General features: G+C 38.5%; 1 protein-coding gene across 2 annotated transcripts in view; it reads right to left on the reverse strand.

Annotated features, from left to right (window-relative positions):
- KCND3 (potassium voltage-gated channel subfamily D member 3) overlaps positions 1-19,677 on the reverse strand; it is a 286,509-nt gene that overhangs the window by 50,679 nt on the left and 216,153 nt on the right. The window lies entirely within an intron of this gene.

The raw sequence follows: 19,677 nt of genomic DNA on the forward strand, positions 1-19,677 counted from the left end.
TTTCCCCTTTCCTTCTCTTTCTTTTCTCTCCGTTTTCCTTCCTACATTCCCACATCTTCCACCTTTAAATTTTTTCACTCCCCTTACTCTCTCTTTCTTTCCATCCGTCCCTTTCTTCTTCCCTCTCATGCTCTCTCACCTCTCATGGTTCATTCTCTTGCTTTGTCCCTTTCTTGTTTTACATTATCCACATATCATCCATCTCATATCTCCATAACATTATGGAGATATGTGAATGGCCTTTGCTTAAAACTTCTAAGTTTGCAACGCTCAGTTCTGATATTTTCCAGTAGAATGGAAGTGTCCATAAATGACCTTAAGATACACCTAAAACATGACTGTAAATCTAAAAGTGCCCTCAACTTGACAGGATTGTGATGGCTCCCATTTAAGCTTCTCTCAATCTCTTCTGTGTGTTCAAAAGCTTTAATTAAAAAAGACAATGCCTGTAGCTGAATAAAATTATGCATGTAAATCCTTCTAAGAAGGAGACAAAATCGATGTCAGAAAGGTTAAATTGGGCTTAGTTTGAAATTTATGAACTGTTAAACCTTTCTACTCTGGGAGTCAACAGTGATTAACTTTTTAAATATCAGATGGCTGTGTATGTTTAAAGGGACATCACCGATCCTGGTGAACAATGTACAGTCTTCAGACACAAAAGCCAAACGACCATTATGATTTCTGAGCACTAGAGCACTATAAATTGCATAAAAAGTACATGGTTGTTGTAAGACAGAACACTATTGTTTTGTGTTTCCAAATGCACTCTGCTATAAATAAGTTGCACAATGGCTTTTCCATTGTTGACAGCCAGCTAAAGACTGTTTTACAACAAGGCTCTGTAAGAAACAATAGACTGCTATGAGCCATACTTTTCACTCTGTTGAAGGCCTCCAAGGGCTATCATAGGTAGTTTCATTTCATTGATTTTCACAGACCTTGGATCATTCCTCAACACTGCTAAAAAGTATATTGTAAAATTTGAAAATAGCAACTCTGCAAGGCATTAGCCTAAGTAACTGTAAGTCTGAGGTGCATTGAAAGGGAAATTCCTTCAGCATATAACTAGAATAGAGTTCATTCATGTCATTCTAAAATGTTTAAAATGATGGGGTTGAAGTGGGGAGTAAAGTAAAGTGGTTAAATATGTTTTTGTTTCAGAGCACCAAAAAGTTCAGCAAAAATAGGCAAAAATGGATGGAACTACCATCAAAATCCATCATGATAATTCGGGACACACCTACTCATAGATCCAGACACCGTGACTGTAGTAACCTCCTTATATTTGTAGTCCCTGGCCTCCTTCCTTCAAAAATAAATGTTAAAATGATGCTAATGAGCCAGAAAGGCTATGGGCAGGTTATCAGAGCTCCTCTGTGCAGCATATTCCCAGATTGTTAAATTCTGAGGGGGCGCTCTTACAGGAAGTGCAGGGGGGAGGGTGGGAGTGAGATGTGCTGCTGCACAGTGTAACAACAGCCTGTAAAGCCAGGGCTTCTGTAACATGCTCATAGTCCTTCAGGCGTCATGTTAAAAGTTGATTTTAGAAGAAAGGAGGCCATGGATAACAAATATAAGAAGATTACCACAGTCACAGTATTTGGTTTATCATGCTTGATTTTGATGGTAAATTTCCTTTTTCAGAAAAAACAATATCATTATTTTTGACTTTTTCGAATGGGGGCGTTAGACTGACAACCTTCCACCACCTTTCTGACAGTAGAGAGTCAAAAATAATGACAGTAATTGCTAGAGATAATTCCAACTATGAGGATTAATGGCTACAGAGAGTCAGACTTGGTTAAGTTGGTGTAGACCACACACCTATCCGGTTAGAAACATATAGGCACATTTAAAACAATCCATAAACACAACAAAGGACAAAGAAAGTGCTTATTACTATGAAGTGAAATAATATTCCAATCTAGTTTTTCAAACAAGAAAAGGTAAATGCATCATCCAAAAATACTTAAAAATTTCATGTGTCTGTGAATGTAATTTCAGAGTGCCATACCATCATTAAATTCATTACACACAACGCCACTGCAAAGATAATGCACAGAACAACATAGACCTGGCTGGGCCATGATGGACACCTGGAACCTGGTCTCCAATCTTTTTTAATCCAGAAACCAGGAGGAGAAGGGCTAAAAGAGGATGAAGCAGAGGTGGCTGTGGGACATGTATGGAGCAGGATCTTCCACACTTTCAGTCAGCTACAGCTCCTCAACCTCCTCCTGTGACCTGGGACTAAATTACCCCTGAGAATGGGATTGGGGCATGGCCTGGTGTTTATTACATAATGCACCACGAGCTGTTGTCCAGGATCATTCAAATGTAAGCCAAGCTTAGTGTAGTAGAAGCCACTCTCTGCTACATTCATGAGAGGTGTAGGGTTCTGAATGTGAGCATAGCCAAAGGTGGTGAAGGTGGGCCACATAGTCCTCTATAGTATAAGCCATTAGGTATCATGCCCCTTCTGTTGGTGCACACATATAAATGCCATAATATGTCATGTGGTTATCCAACCAAATGGTAGCAATATTTTGGGTATAAATCAGCAGAAAACAAGGCATTTTCTAAGGGCCATATCTTGAATGAGTGGGTGAAAATTCTGCCTCAGACGGCAGATGCAGAGCACCGAAGGAAGCAAAAATACCAGATGTGGATGATTTTGGCTTTTGTCTGAATTGCCACCAGCAGTATGGACCTGCTGCTGGTAGTCTGTGCTGCCCAATTAATACCACGATCCTCAGACACAGAGGTAAGCCGTCCAGTGGTGCAGAGCAGTGTAGACCCGTTTGTCTGTGCTGCTCTGTGGCTCTGGAGGACAAAAGCCACGTTTGATGATGTAACGCCGCCTGCAAGAAAGAGCTGCCTGGCTGAAGAGCCAGGGGGAGAGGAGAAGACCTCGGCGTGGGAGGAGGTAAGTAAAGGTTTTATTATTTTTAAACTGACCACATTATTAATAGAAAAATCATTTGTGGGGGGCTCTATATAATAAAAAAGGAGAGCGAGATTTAAATATTGGGGCTGAATACCAACTAAATTGGGGGGGGGGGTTAATATTGGCCTCTGTTTATGACAAAACCTGGGGGGGGGGGACTCACTATGGTGCCCAGAATTAAAATGAGGGTGGGGCTGTCTATAAATAAGTACTCTATATAACTAAACTGGGGGTGGAGGGGGCTTTTTATGGGGGAATGGATATTAATTGAGCTGGAGGGGTAGGCTGATGGATTACTGTCTATAGCTTAACTGGGAGGGGGATTGTATATGAGGGTCAAATCTTAAATATATGGGGGGCATTTATGGGAAGGGCAGTTATGAGATAATGTATAAAATTAAAGTGGGGCGTTCTGTACATAATTTCATTCGGGGCTTTATATTAGTTCAAGGGTGGTGTTTTACATGTTAGTTTAGTTTATTAGGGTGGCAGTATATATTAATTATTAGGGGTCTGTATATTGTGCAGTTTGGGATGCTACATGGAGCTGAAGACATCTGGCAATGAATTCAACAGTGATAGTCATGGACGGGAGAAATCACAATGAAGATGTATTTTGTGTTGTGGCTGTGACTATTCTTCATGTTACACAAATTTCACCACTGATATGGGCGTTCCGGTGCATGTCGGACCACGCAACACATTTAACATGCCAAGTCAGACAGAACTGTGTGGCACCCCCCATGTTACAGGTGCATCAAAAAAAGTTGGTGCACTCTGTTGGGGCAGTGCAGGGACCGCCAGATTCATGAAAAACGGCAGCTACAATTCATGAATCTGGCGCCCTCTGCACACTACACAGGCAAAGTGCACATAGTGCAGTTTCCACTGTTTTTAATAAATGTGTCCCAATGGCCACATCAGGAAAACAGCAAGTGCCCAAGGAGGAGAGCAAAGAGGAAAAAGGTGCCGATCAAGAGGCTATCTAAATTAATAAGTTCAGTCTTCGAGTTGTCTATATGTATATATATATATATATGTTACTCTACATACTAATTTTGAAAAAAATATTTTAAAACCAGGAAAGTGTCACAGACTTGAAATGTACACCATAATGCGAGCAGTAGGGATGGCATGGCAGTAGTTTCCACTGTATCGGGTTCCAGCTGCTGTGAACCTAAAAATCATTATAAAGTGTTGGCAATTATACAGCACCTGTGTACCAGCGCTCCTACATATTCCACGCTCCGTTCTGCTACACATTTGCTTTAATGATGTTGAGACTTTGAAGCGCTGCCTTGTAACAGAATTTAAAATGCATCTCCACCTCTGAAACCATTTTAAAGAATATATTAGGCAGGTAGGCTCATGACGATTTCTCTGTAGAATGCTATTACCAGACATAATTCATGGGGTAAAAGTAAAGAACATGACCATAAGGTAAAACATATTAGGGACATCAGACTCAGCGGAGGGTATAGGGATGAGAACTAAAATTCTAAATGTACAAGTGATCCACTATATATCTTATCCAAGAGAAAACCGTTTCCGAATATATTATTGCTTAAATATTTATGAAGAACACTCATGCATAAGGTTCAATATTTCTTCCACTCTCTATTTATGGCAGCATGTCCTGAATTAATTCACTGATATTAAGGTCTTCTTTTAATTAATTAATTCAGCTCATATTCAAAAGTGGGTGTAAATCTTCTACCATCTGAGAATCACATAAGAAAATACATATCGCACATTATGGACTGAAATTCCAAATTCATCTGGTTTCTAATTCGTGAGAAAAATCAGACAATATATTGGTAGTAAAATTGTACAGATTGTATAACACACCAATATATATTGTAATAAGATGTTATTAGTTTATTCTACAATTCATTCGGTAGCACTTATTACTTTGAATACCATTACTGCCACCATGAATGACTGAATGTAAACAGACTACAGTGAAAAATATTTTCCATATGCTCAATAAGATGAATTATTATTTATTATTAAAGGTAAAGAGTTTTTAGTATTTTAGGACTAAAAGAATTAATGCAGCAATATCTGCCTATCAATGTATTGCAATGCTACAAGTACTATGTGGTGCTGTTTTTTGAGCACCACTGATGAGTTAAATGCATACTTCTGAAAGAAATAATAACACTAAATGCTACTTCAGAACAATTGCTGTAATATCTGTGCCTTTGTCATCCTATGTACTTAAAGTATAGCTGAGGATGCGCTGATAAGTGTAAGTGTGTTCTAGTCAGTCTTTTCTAGTCTGCACATTGGTGTACCCTTCATTAGCAGCCTTGTTTGATTTCCACCATACCCTTGTGTCTCCTGTGAACTCTGCTCTGGTTTACTAACAATTAATCTGGTGTGATAGATATAATTTCTCCCCACTCTCATTTCAGGGCTTTCTGATGTGAGAGAACTGACCCAATCATCTTCTAAACAGGGACAACTGATAAAATGTTTTGTGGATTATTGCTCTGGGCTTTCTATAGTCTTGCACTGAGCTAGCTAGGTTTCATTTTGTCTTCTGGTATTTTTGACCATTTGCCAGAATCTCCTATTGCCTTTTGATTTTGTACTGCATTGTCCTCTTGGTTGTGACCTAAAGGGCTCTATGTTTGTACTTTGATGCAGGAAGGGAAGTACAACCAGTTGTCTCTTACTGCTAAGGGTAGTCATGGTCATGAGGCAGCTAAGAAGGATGTTTAGTCTCAGGGCCCACTATTTGTGTCTGCTACACTGATCTGTTCCCTGACTCTGCATAACAATTACTTAACTTCACTTCTACAGTATGTGGCAGTACTGAATGTAATAGAACAGTAGTAAAAGAATCTACAAACAATCCCTGCAGTTCCTCCCTTAATCACATTCTTTTTTCAGTCATTCTGCTTTGAGAACTCTAGTAAATACATAAAAATTGTTATTTTTACATCATTCTATCATTTTTTTTAGAGAAGGCGGGAGCCAGCACTCCAGAAAGATGATAAGGGATAACAATTACTGTTTATTGTTATATGATTCAAAATAGATTTGATCACATCTGCAAAGAAAAAGCTTGGACCAGACCTGTAAGGTTACCGCCAGCTACAGGAGCCCTCCTTCATATATTGTATCACTATGGTGTGAAAATATGGACGGTAATTTGTAAAATAATGCACAAATGCACATATATAAAAATATGTCAGTATAGTATAATACTCTTTTTTGTGGCATATTGGGCTGTAACAAGCATAAGATTGGATGGAAATTCTATTTCCCATCCCCTATATCTATGACCAGTAATAAGCAGTTCTTAATTGTATATGCATGACTACTAGTTGGTGATAGATAACTAACTGGTGATAGCAAGAGAACAAAAATACGAAACTTAAATAGCCCTAAGAGACAGCATCATGAATACATTTAAGGAGTGGCTAAAATTAGGAAGGTCACTGCCTTTGAAGTGGGTAATTCCCAGTCGGACGTCTCTATGGCCTTGAGTCCTTTTATCTCTGTGTGCTGCAGGAAATAACAATTATACCCAAGGGCCTTTAAAATCTGAAGGATTCAGTGTGTAGAACTCTCTAAACTGTCTGTACATTTACATTCTGCCCTGTGCTTTGCTGCGAATATATATTTTATCTGCTCTCCAGGGAAGCAGAGCCGACTGACCTAATTTATTGCTCTGTATGTGCCTCCTTTTCATTTGCAGCTCAAGGTTGGTTTGAGCAGAGTAAGAGATCGACCATCTGCCCACAATGCCCCAGGGCAAGGATATTGGAGTGAGTGAAAACAGACAGTGGTAGGGAGTGCCAGGATGTCAACTTTTACAACTCTGTCAAAAAGAAGCAGCTTATATTCCATAGAAACTGTAAAACGTCTGAAATAAGCAACTGCAAGAGTGCCAAGACACAATCAGACTGAAAAACTGCTGCCAGTACCAGCTTGGACACTTGGTGGCACTGACCTAATGGTAATTTTTGAAAGAAAATTCAGAAGGCTTGGAGCTCAGTTCATTTCCGAACTGACTATATGTGTCTATGATATAAACAGCTTTTCAAAATGATTAAAGGGGAATTCTCACAAGGTTCTTAAAACATATCTTTATTCAATATTTCAAATAATTAAAAAGTTGCAGAATAATCACTTTGGAAAAGTGAGGACATCACAAAAAGACAATGGAGAAATGATGATGAAAGATGATATAATATTACCACCGTACAAGGCATTTGTTCGGTCTCACCTGGTTTGTGCCATCCAGTTCTGGGCACTGGTCCTTAAAAAGGATGCCCTGGAGCTGGAAAGGGTACAATGAATGGCCACATAAATGATAAGGGTATGGATGATCTCAGTTATGAGGAAAGATTAAAACAACTAGATTTATTTAGTCTTGAGAAGAGACGACTAAAAGGGGACATTATTAATTAATATAAATATAGGAATAGCCCATACAAAAATATGGTGGAAAGTTGTTTCAGATTAAATCAAATCAAAAGACAAGGGGGCACTGTAATCAAGGTTTAATCACCAGAGGTGACAGGGCTTTTTTACTATGAGAACTGTCAAAAAATCTGTGGAATAGCCTGCCTCAGGCGTTGGTCACAGCAGGGACATCAGAGAGCTTCAAGAAGGGTCTAGATAACCTAAATAACCTAAATAACATTGATGGTTATGTTATATACAATTGTTTGCCCTAAATCACTTCCTCATCCAATCCTTTCCCTTCCTTGGTTTAACTTGATGGACATGTGTTTTTTTTCAATTATATTAACTATGATACTATGCTACTATCTGTGCATTTAAGCCAGAGGTACCCTCATTAAATTTCAAGCAAGCCACAGGTGTGTTCCAGTTATAGGAGTCCCTTCGATTGTGGCCAACAACTACATGTACCTCCATAAAAGAGCAGCCCCACCTATAATGATGTACAGCATGTTGTGCAGTTCATGAAATACCCTCATGGAGATTCTGAATGGAGCCTCATTTACTTGCTTTGGGGGAACTCAGTTGGGACTTTTTGACAGTAGGGGTATTTGGCTAGAAGAAGATGGAGGAGTACTGCGATAAACTGCCTAATCTTTGCCAATAAACAACTATAAAAACACATAAAGGAAGAGACCATGTGTACTAGATCACATTTGCTGATGTTGTACAAGGCTCAAAGTGTACCTTGATTAGATTCCAGTTAATTACATATCTAAGTCTGATAGAAGCATGCCCTTTCTAATCTCATCAGACGCATCTACGCTTTCCCTGTGTTGTCTTTCACCCCATCCGCTCTACATGGTTGATCAACAGAGGCTCCTTTGATCATAACTTCTTATAAATTACATACTCTTTTTTTATAACGCAGGAGAATGAAGTTGCTGATCACTTTGAAGTCTCTTTATTCTGTGTCCTCATTTATGCACTGTAACCGCAGAATAAACCCAAAGTGGATTGATTCTACCGGCAAGAAAGGACCTAATATCCCAGAATGCAGATTTACTTATGCACCTGGATAATGTTTTCATTACCATTTTGTTCTTGCTGCCTCATGTTTGAATTTACAGTATATATAGCGAAACTGGATATGGGAATATGTGAACATGTGTCATTGTGTACTCCCCTATAACAGTACTTCCTGGAGAGAAAACCTCAATAATAAGACCTGCAATGGAACATGTCACGGCTTCATTGTTAGCACAATGCAATGGCGATAGTGTATTGGGCCTATGGCAAGTTAGAAAATTACATACCATATGCTCTGGATCTGTATGAAGCTATGAATCTGCAGCATTGAGTAAACTCCAAAAACACAACTTGTCCTTAACTCTACGTGTAATTATTATTTTGCTCTAAAATCATGGATCGATGAAGGCACTTTGGCAAGATTTCTGGCATAATTTGGCTACATTTATGAAGGCTCTTAGACCAATATTTTTTTCCTTTTCCAACTTGTCCGGCAAAGGTGGTATGGATTTGGGAAAAGGGGAGTGGTATCTGGGAAAATGGGAGTGTTCAGGGGAAATAGTCTAAAAAACAAAATTGCTGCACGGTTTAGTCCAGCTAAAAGCAAGTCTAAAATAAGAACCTTCTTAAACAGAGACAGATTCATCAGATTCATGATGAATCTGTCACGGGACCATACTAGTATTGTCAGAACCTGCAAATTCCTCCAAGTGAAACCTTTTCTCTATGGTTTTTGTTCCACTATAAATTGTACATACTGGCCATCTTAAGACTTCATTGCATATTATCATATACACGCATAAATAGAATACATGAGATCAATGAATGGAAAGAAGACCCAAAATCCATTGAAACAGACTGCAATAAATAGATGAAACCTTATTGATGTACAATGGATTTGTTGTGCTACATTAAAAATGCAGGAATTGAAGGCCTGCTGACCCCCTTCATAGAGCCAAGCTGAATGGACATTTGGCCCCGCATGTGGGGCCTCTCTCCATTTAAGTCTATGGGATTATATAAAAAGTATCTATTTTTGGACTTGAATGGAGCATGCTTGGCCAACGCTCCTTTCAGCCCCACCGCAGAAAGGAGTTGAGTGGACATTCGTTTTCTAGGTGCAATTCCTAGAACTGGTGAAGATTTGAGCAGTAATAGTAATTGGACTAATTTTCCTTCGATGTTAATGTGTTTCGCTACATGGTATGAACACAGCATTTATCGGCATTGAATAAAGCAAGTTACTATTTCACTAGGAAGTAAAAGCCAGCATCATAGATTAATAATTAATCAGACAGACATGATTTAGCAGCTGTGTGCAATCAATATCAAAATTGCTGATTTAACATGTGCGCCACATAATTTCCTGCAAATTTCTGAACAAATTAGTGCTATAAAAAAGTGGATTTACAGTGTATTCACAGCACTGTGTCTGCAGGCAGGCTCTCTCTACAGTCACATAGTTTGCCCAATATGATTCATTATCTCGAGCAAACATTTATAGCCACATATAATTCACTATAATACTACAACAGCACAAGGCATAATAATCTAAAATGGATAAATGCTAAACGTATGCTATACATTAACTGAACGTTATATATGCTAAGTATTGTATACTGTTGATCTTTCAAATTCTGCAAAGGAATATCAAAGGTGGGTGTTTATGGAGACTTAAACTGAAATTCTTCCCATTTTTTTTACTTAAATATCTGTTGATGCAAAGAACTTTGCAGGTTCTTTTTCCTCCTATTTCATCTTGTGGGTTGTTGACTCACCGTGACATTAAAGGGAACCTGTCACCACATTTTCACAAATACACCAAGTGACAGGTTCCCATAAATATCTATGGACTAACTGATACCCTTATTTTAGCTAAAAATTGTTTTCCTCACATCCCTATAAATCAACTTTATCTTATATTATCTGTTATCAGAGGGGGCATGTTCTGCTTGTCCGGCCCATCTCATCTATTCCTCCCCATGCCTTAGGTCTCCTTTCTATTCAGATACTCATGTCAAGTGAACACGGTAATGTTATATAAGATCCTATACCCTTTACATTTGCAAAATGTACCCGATGTATGTATCTGATCAAATGAAAACACAGCAGGCTCAATGGACTTCTTATTCTCTCCATGCCTCCATGGTGACATGTTGTAATTTCATGTGATCAGATACATACATGGGGTACATTTTTCAAATGAAATGGATACAGGACCTTAGATGACATCACCCTTGTCACATGACATGGATGTAAAACATGGCACTGTGTAAAAAAATGTACACAATATTTGACACAATGGTAAATAGAGCTTTATATGTCTGTAGTTGAATATTGGCAGATGGTTCCCAAGTACCAGTAGGCAGGGCAGTGATTTAAAGAGACACCAAGCTGTCAGTCAGAATGAGGCGGTTTGGATCACTGGCAGTCATGGGGAGGAGAGTGAAAATGGCTAATTTTCATATTAAAAAAATGCTGTAATTAACAGTGTCTTTTAGATGATGTGGGGAGGGCTTGCAATCCTTTACCAGCAGGCATTGTTGGCCTGAAGGGTAAATTCTGGTAACAGGTTTTCTTTAAACCTGTTTGACTTGGGGCCTACATCAAGACATTATTCTTTAACTCCTTAAGACAGACCTGGAATTCACTGACAGGATCACAAGACAGAATAGTCCCAATTCAATGGGGTAATTCAACAGCCCAGAGGAGAGGGGGAGGCTCAGGCATAATAACCACACTCTAGTCATTTAACTCAAGTAGTATTCTTTTTTATATAAATGTATAATTTATAAGAGCATGTGGTGCTGCCACTGATGGTTCCATCTATGATATTTAGGATAGTGGCATTAAGAGCTCAAGGGTTTTCTGCATTTCAGCCCTTTAGAAAAGCAATATGATTGGTGAGATATCAATTTTTTCCATGAGCAGTAGAAACATTTTTATTAATTTGATGTTTTATTTAAAGAAGTTGTCTCACAAAATTAGTTATCTATTGGTGAGGGGATGCCCAATTACGATATACTGGATTGGCTTAATCCCACATTATGTTTTCAGACTTGTTGTAGGTCATACTTGGTATTCAGCGGGCAAAAGGAGACATTGTTATCCATTTAACACCTTGGAAAACATACTTCCCAGAATCCAGAACATAGGGTACTGTATGTTCTTTAAATTCTATATGACACTTTTTTACCATATTAAATGGCTACATACTATTAAAAAAGGAACCGGGGGGGGGGGGGGATGGATACATGGGCACAGTGTTGGGTTTTCACTTACACCCTTCTTTCCAAAGTATTTATATGTTAGGCTGAACATCTGTGCTGGGTATAAGAAAATCTACCTTTTATTTAAGAACATGAAAGGTTAACAAAGCATCACATGTATCTGCTAAGTCCTTATTTGGACATGCGTGTGATGTATAGATTTGTCGTTTTTTTTGCTGCATCCAATACAGTGTATTTCTTTACTGCTAATAATTAAGCAGAACTGACTTAAAAGTTGTCTCAAATGCCTATAGCATTAGAGAAATGAGAGTTGTGTGACTTGTTGCTATGGGTACTGGTCTTTACTATTAGAGCAGTGTTCTCATCTAACTATCATTAATTCTAATTATCTAAGAAAACCTCCGGCAATATAAAAACATTATTTTTAACCTACACTGCTCAGATCAGCAATTCGGATTGTGCTTTCCCTTTTATGCAATTAGACCTTCCACAGAAAGAGCTTAATACATGTTAACTTGTATGGAAAGTGTTAAATCTGAACTGTTTACAAAAGTTTTATAATTCTAAAAATAAATTTTATCTGTTTGCACAGTCTGGGTTAATTCATAAAACAGCACACTTAAATAATTCTAAAGTGATTTGTATAAAAAGAACTTTTGTGGGCACTATATAAATTATCTCTCCATAATGGAAAAAATCATAGCCATGAAAAATAATCCACAAGGTAGGAACTAAATATTAGGGAGATGATACAGGAGGTGCTCACTGCAAAAGTGGTGAGGGAGCAGGGGGGAGAGTAAAACAATGCAACAATCTGTAACGCCAGATCACAGAGGGCCTAGGGTAGCCCCTTAAATTCATTAGCATAATTTTAGAAGTTGATTTTAGAAAAAAAAGATTACCACAGCCATGGTACCTGGATCTATAAGTAAGTGTTTCCTGGTTTATCAAGCTTGATTTTGATGGTAGATTTACTTTAAAGACACCTGACTTACAAACAGACCTTTCTGCCCACTGTGACCCTATAGAGCCTATAATCTACTGCAATTTAGCCCCAAGCAGCAATGATCAATAGTGAGATATAGCAAAGGTTTCTGCAATAAAGTTTATTGTTATTCCTTTTTTCTTCTGAAAACCCCAGAATTTCAATATCTAATTGTCACTGGGACAAAGTTTAATCTGGAGTTACACATACAAAATATACCTACGGCCTACGGCAGCCGAGCGCTTCCTGGTTCAGTCCGATAATAAAATATCCCCCCCCCCTTTATTATAATTTTTTTTTGCGGCCAGCTGCACCACATGTAGTGCTCCCGCACATGCGTAAGATTTGCAGAAAAATTAATTATAATGAAGGGGGCATGCATATTTTATTATTTGACATATATTTCTGTTTCCATACATGAATTATATGTTCCAGAATATCTTTCTAATGGTATTCCATGGGGTACTTGACAGAGCATATTTGTAGCACACTGGGACCCACACACAATCCAGAGGCGCATCTACCACAGTATGACAGTTCTCTACCACTCAGATCTTGTCCAGAGCCATGTTGAGTGAGCGTGCACAAGTCCCATATAAAGACTAAATGTACCATGACCTTATAATTGGCCTTTTAACATATAGTTAAAGGGGTTAGCCACTTTGCCTCATGTTTTTGTAAAGTGGGATTCTTATTCATAAAATGATGTGGGAGGGTCATGTGATCTTATCTGTCCATGAGCAATCTCCCTGCCAGGACATCATGATAGTATTCATGAATATAAGATTACAGTCCGGGCAGGATAATTACTCATTAGAGATCACATGGCCATTTTATGGTCAGGTAGCCTTTTTATGGTCAGGAATGTCTGGCTGATGAGGTGATGACAGGAGGCTTCACTTTACATATCAAGAAAGAAAAAAAAACCTTCAATAGATGTATACTGGTAAATTACCAAACAACCTGCCTGCACACCTACACACACAATACATACATTTTGAGGAAAAGTGGCCAACCCCCTTAGAGGGATGTATGTGTGTGTCCCTTTTCCTCCTTGTCTTCTGTTTTGAAATATCCTGAAATAAATGGTTGACAAAAATGTGACCTAAAAGAACCCCAATCTCTAACCTTACTAACAACACCCTATGTGTGGTCTTGTGTGAATAATATCAGGATATCTTGAAAGAGCTAAGGAAAGACACATCTATAGTCACATACTGTACTTGGGTGTGTGTTTCTTGGACACAGCTATCCACTGAGTATTCTCATATAGCATCACAGGCTTTGAACAAATTTCCTTTGAAGTTTACCCAACAAACAGATCCAATACTCAGAATATAGAAAAGATCTGATACAGCTATGTGTTTCCCTCCTCAGAGAGTAATTTGGGTTAACCCTCTGTATTAGATTCTTTTCTCCTTGTCTTTATACATTTCTTTTATGGAGCTGGCTGTACTGTACCTTTTGCTGCATTCATCCTCTAATTTCATCAGACCACATATTGAGTCTATTCCGCTGTGTGTTTTAATATACCGTATACAGAATTGACTTGCTGCAGAATGTTCCATTTATATAGTTCCATTTCATTCAGTGAATTAGCTCCTTTCATATTGTTGTTTGGTGTTTTTATTATTACAGCAGTAATAGAAGGTTATTAATGTGTCAATTCTAATAAAATAAAAGATTCTCACCGGGGCTGCCCCACATACAGGGATATGCTGCAAATCTCTTTTTATCAGAGGCTGCAGCTAAAATACTGGACTATTATTTCTTCTTTTTCCATAAGCTTCTATAGAACAAATGGTAGCTTTGATATCAGCATAGAATGGCTTAACAGGCCCAATTAACCGGTTACGTGGCTGCAGCTTGAACTGCTGCTCTGTTACGCCTCAGGCTTTCATATTCACACCTGGTGTATATATTGGAACCACTTATCCAACTTTTGTGTATAACAACATCTTTCTTTTTTTTGTAATGTTTTCACTCATGCATGTTCTTATTCACTATTATGTAGTAGCAACAGTTATGAAAGGGAACGTGCCACAAAGACTGTGCTGTCTGGTTTGGGGGAAATATGACTTTGTGATGGCTGCATTTACTTCTACAGTGCTCCCAGATTGTAGACAAATCATGGTTAACAGCCACTGATGAGACAAAATCTGGGAGAAGTATCTGCTGGACAGCTCCTTTCCGACTTTCCCACTCACTGGAGCACATTTACTAAGGGTCCACACACCGCATTTCCGTCGGGTTTCCCGACTATTTCCGATTTGCGCCGCATTAACAGGGGTTTTTGGCGCATGCGATCGGATTTTGGCGATCGGATTTTTGCGACTTTCATGCGACACAAATCTGGGAGCGCGGCCGTCAGATAACCCGACTGATTCGGACTAAGCGCAGGATTTAAAATTCAAATTGTGTCGCATATAATGCACTCACATACACCAGGAAGAAGAAGGTGAACTCCGGCGGACCTCAGCAGGGAAGTGACACATGAAGGATATCGGTCGCATGGTCTTAGTGAATCGCGCCTGACTTCATCCTTGTTGGACAACGCAGCTCAGGGATCGCGACAGGATTGGGAAAGTAAAGGTGCCCCACTGTGGCTCACTATCCGGTGAAATTATTAACTTAATTTGTGCCAGTTTTGTGACACTAAGGATAATCTACTATCTCCAGCAATTGTTAGAATTTGCAGGCAGCATGTTGTAATTTATGACAAACCGTCAATAGGACATCCGACTTTCAAACGACCCCTAGTTACAGATGGCAAAGCTCTCTGGATGCTTTACTTTAGTCCCAGGCTGCAATGATCAGATGATCAGATAATGAAGCTTTATTAATAATTCTTGTTCCCATGACAGCACTAATGGGCTGATTTATCAAGCCGCCTAAAAGTAAGAATGTGCTTAGTTGCCCATGGCAACCAATTACAACTACCCTTTAAAATATTCATGAGCACTGGTAAAATGAAAGCCATGGGCAACTAAATACATTCTTTCTCTTAGGCAGCTTGATAAATCTGCCCCAAAATTTTGAAAATCCAATTTTCACAGGGACAAAAAAAGTTTTTGTCTGGAGTTACACTTGTAAAATATACATGTTCCACCTTACATACAAATTCAACTTAAGTACAAACCTTTAGAACCTATTTTGAACTGAAAAGTATCTGATCCCAAGCCTATTTTGCAGGTTTTCCCACCTACAAAGGATGGATTGTTCTGTAATTTTTATTGAAGTTACACTTGACCTGTGAGAGAAAGAATCTACAAACAATCCAGAAAATCACATTTTATGATTTTTAAATAATAATAATTTTATTGCATGAAATAAGTATTTGATCCCCCTACCAACTAGTGAGAATTCTCTCTCTCTCAGTGCTGTTAGTTTTTTAGTTTAAGAAATTCTTCTTACTCTTCACACCTGTTCATACACTCAATCAATCATACTCCAACCTCTCCACCATGGGCAGGACCAAAAAGCTGTTTAAGGCCACCAGGGACAAAATTGTAGACCTGTATAATGCTCGGGCACCTGACAACTACAGAACAATAGACAAGCAGCTTGTTAAGAAGACAACAACAGTTGGCACAATTAGAAAATGGAAGGAACACTACGTTACTGTCAATCTTCCTCGGTGCTGGGTTTGGAGGAAGAGGAAGGATGAGTACAACCGTAAGAGCACCATCCAAAACGTGAAGCACTGGGGTGGAAACATCATACTTTGAGCTGGTATTTAGAAAGGGGGGGGGGTGGATAATCCCATGTATGGCAATATACATAAATACCTTATGTGATTTTCAACATTTTTTTAGTTCCTGTCTACCTACAATAAAAATTATGGACCTCTCCATTCTTTGTAGGTAGGAAAACTAGCAAAATCGGCCTGAGATCAAATAATTATTTCCCCCACTGTACACATGAGGTACTAGGTGCACCGGATGTGTATCCTCAGCACCCAGAGCACCCATTGTCCCCCATGCTTCTCAAAAGACAAATTTACTGCTTTTGTGACAGAGAGGGTAGTGGTATGGGCAGAAAAAACAAAGCTCTCGGTACCAAAGACTTACTCTGAGTGCACCAACTGCCTAATTAGTATATTTATCGAAAATTATAATTTCTCAGAAATGGCCTCTCTTCCTTATCATCCCCCACCCTCCCGTCCGTGAGACTCCTAATGTAAAATAAACTATTATAAACCACTGAACATTTTTAAAATCAGCATAGCATAGTCTATTGGAACCTGTCACCAGATAAAAATGACATTCCTGGTGATGGGTTTACCTGTTCTGACTTACATACAAATACTTAAGAACAAACCCAACGAACCTATGTTGTATGTAAACCAGGGACTTGCTTGTATAGGAATTTTTGAAATCACAGTGCATATCTCTACAACATGCAGCCATCAGATTATAATGCTTTAGGTGGCGTCGTTCACAACCCCCGATTTGTGTCGCATACAAGCCGGTGCCGATGCGACACAATCTGATCGCGTGCACCAAAAACCTAGTGCAATTCAGTGCAAAATGGAAATAATTGCGAAACCCGACTAAAATGTTGCGTTCGGACCCTTAGTAAATGTGCCCCAATATCTATGGGGGTGCTACAAGGTAGAAGAAGGGTCAGGCACATTGGAGTTCAAAATGCTAACTCTTTGCACTCTCCTTATTTAGAATGATGTCCTTTCTGGAGTTTCACCTCCTACTAATTTTTCATGAAATGTTTTTGTTATAGCTATACTGCATTATTTTCCAAATTTGTCACATTTTTTTCTCATTCAATGAAAAGAAAATCATACACCAGATCACTTAAAGGGTGATTTTATAATTCTAGTCCATCAAAATCTGATTATTGGGATGGTCTCTTCACTCATCAGTTTGAACTGTGGTCCACCCCATCCTGGATATCACGGACAATCCCTTTAACAGCACAAAAAATCACAGTAAATCTTTGTGCTGTCAACAGCTTCTGGCTTCCATACAGCCTGAAAAGTGTTATGTAACTGTGTAAAGTAGCTGGCATTTACATCACCAGTTTATCTGTGCTGTCAATCAAATCTGCCAAACATGCAGAAAGCATAAACTGGAATCAATAAAGCTTGATTTACTTTACATTTTATCAGTTGGAGTCACGGTTTAGAGACCGTACCCAAAGTAAGGCAGGAGCAAACAACTGATCCATGTACACAATGCAAATAAGATTCAGGGGCTTTTTAGCACTTGCTGTATAGTCACAAGAAATGTATAAATGGAAATAGAGGAAAGACTGAAGGAGCCTGAAGATTCAGAACAAAGAACGGAGAAGAGCAGAATTCAGGCAGCAAGGGGTATTAGAACAAGGAAGGGGTCATGCTGTGAAGCTGGGAGGCTCCTGGCAATGTATCCACTGGGTAAAACTAGTCAAAGCAAATACTCCATAAAACATAATGCTAGAAGGTGCAGTGTGTTAAGTAAAAGAACACATACTATGAAACTATGATTAAACTGGATCTAATCATTGAAATCTAGAAATACTTCATATCTCTACATAGTGTGGCACCAGAATTGTGCAAGAAAAAAGGCATAATGAGGTGACACCCAAGGGCAGAAGTGAAGAAATGTAGAAGAAGCAGGGGCTAGTAGAAGGCTACCAATAGTGGGTGTTTATTGTAAATATTAATGGGAATACCTTACAAATGATTGCGTGTTTGCCTTTATGCCTCTGCACAACCAATTATTAAATGTACATTCACATAGAATGAATAGTTACAGTATACCAGTTTGGCTTTAATCACACATCAAGCCATTAGGCTTTCAAAAAGTCATGCTTTATGGTAAAGGGGCTGCAAAGGTAGCAAAAGAGGCATGGTTTTCCTTGTCCCCTCTAAGAAAACCTATTTGCAAATTTCTTAAATACCAATAATAATCCATCCATTAAATATATAAAAATAGTTAATTGTAAATACCCAAATAATTGATATAGAGTTAGTATAACAATGTACCATTACTGCTTATACTGTATATACCATAATTGTAACTGAAGCTGATAAAAAGTTTTGAAAAGTCTATAAAATTACATCAAAATTATTCACTATGTAATCCAACAATTTCCCCTAAATGTTGTGCTTTGTATAATCTGTATTTGGCTACTTGGCTACTTTCTACTCTCTACAATTGCAACATTAATAACCAACAAATCAAAGACAAAAAATAATCTTCTGTGAAAGGTGAACCTAAAAGATGGAAACTGGGTTGTTTTGTGTTCCTTCTTTTATGCCAATGCAGAAGACAAGGTGACAATCCTTCAGTTCCATTAAGAATGAGTAGTGCAAACCATACAATCAACTTCTACACAAATAAATGTTTATTGTATACAAAATTCCACATATATATCAAAGTTTTTTCACCATAAGAAGTTTGTGAAGACATTTCCAATTGTCTCCTTTCGCCATAAAAAGTGATATAGTTTAAACAAATTTAGTCCAAAGCATTTACAAATGGAGAGGGCTTCACAAGCTAAACAAGTGCATGCAGCAAAAATTCGGAGGCTCCAGAGGCAACCCTTCAGTAACACAACACATGGCATAAGCCCGCATTTTGGTTGATTTATTTCCCCCTTAATAACCATATCCCATTCTGCTGGAACACTTAAGGACCTTTTCTTGAATAGATGTTTCTTATATTGATATTCATTTGAAATGACAAGTTTCAGAAGCTTTGTGACATTTCCATGAACAAATTTGATATCCTGGCCTCCCAAATATTGCCTCTCTCAGAATCCATTACACAGCTAATTGAAGAGTATGTGGGATGGAGATAATGGATTGCTTGAAGTAATCTTAGCATCATTCATTGTAACTTCACTGCCTGCTCAACACTTCTGAACATGCTGAGATACCGCCATGACTGCACACTACAGGCACAGCTCATTAACCCTGCCAACCACTGACGCCTGCCTTAAATCCATTTACACTTTGATTAGACTACCGCTATATATCGGATGAGTAGCAGAAGGAAAGATCCCAATGTAGCTTGTCCCGGAATTACACATATTTTACACATTCCGAAATATTTATTTAACTT

This window comes from Engystomops pustulosus, chromosome 2, assembly GCF_040894005.1.
Source record: "Engystomops pustulosus chromosome 2, aEngPut4.maternal, whole genome shotgun sequence".
Taxonomy (NCBI): Eukaryota; Metazoa; Chordata; class Amphibia; order Anura; family Leptodactylidae; genus Engystomops; species Engystomops pustulosus.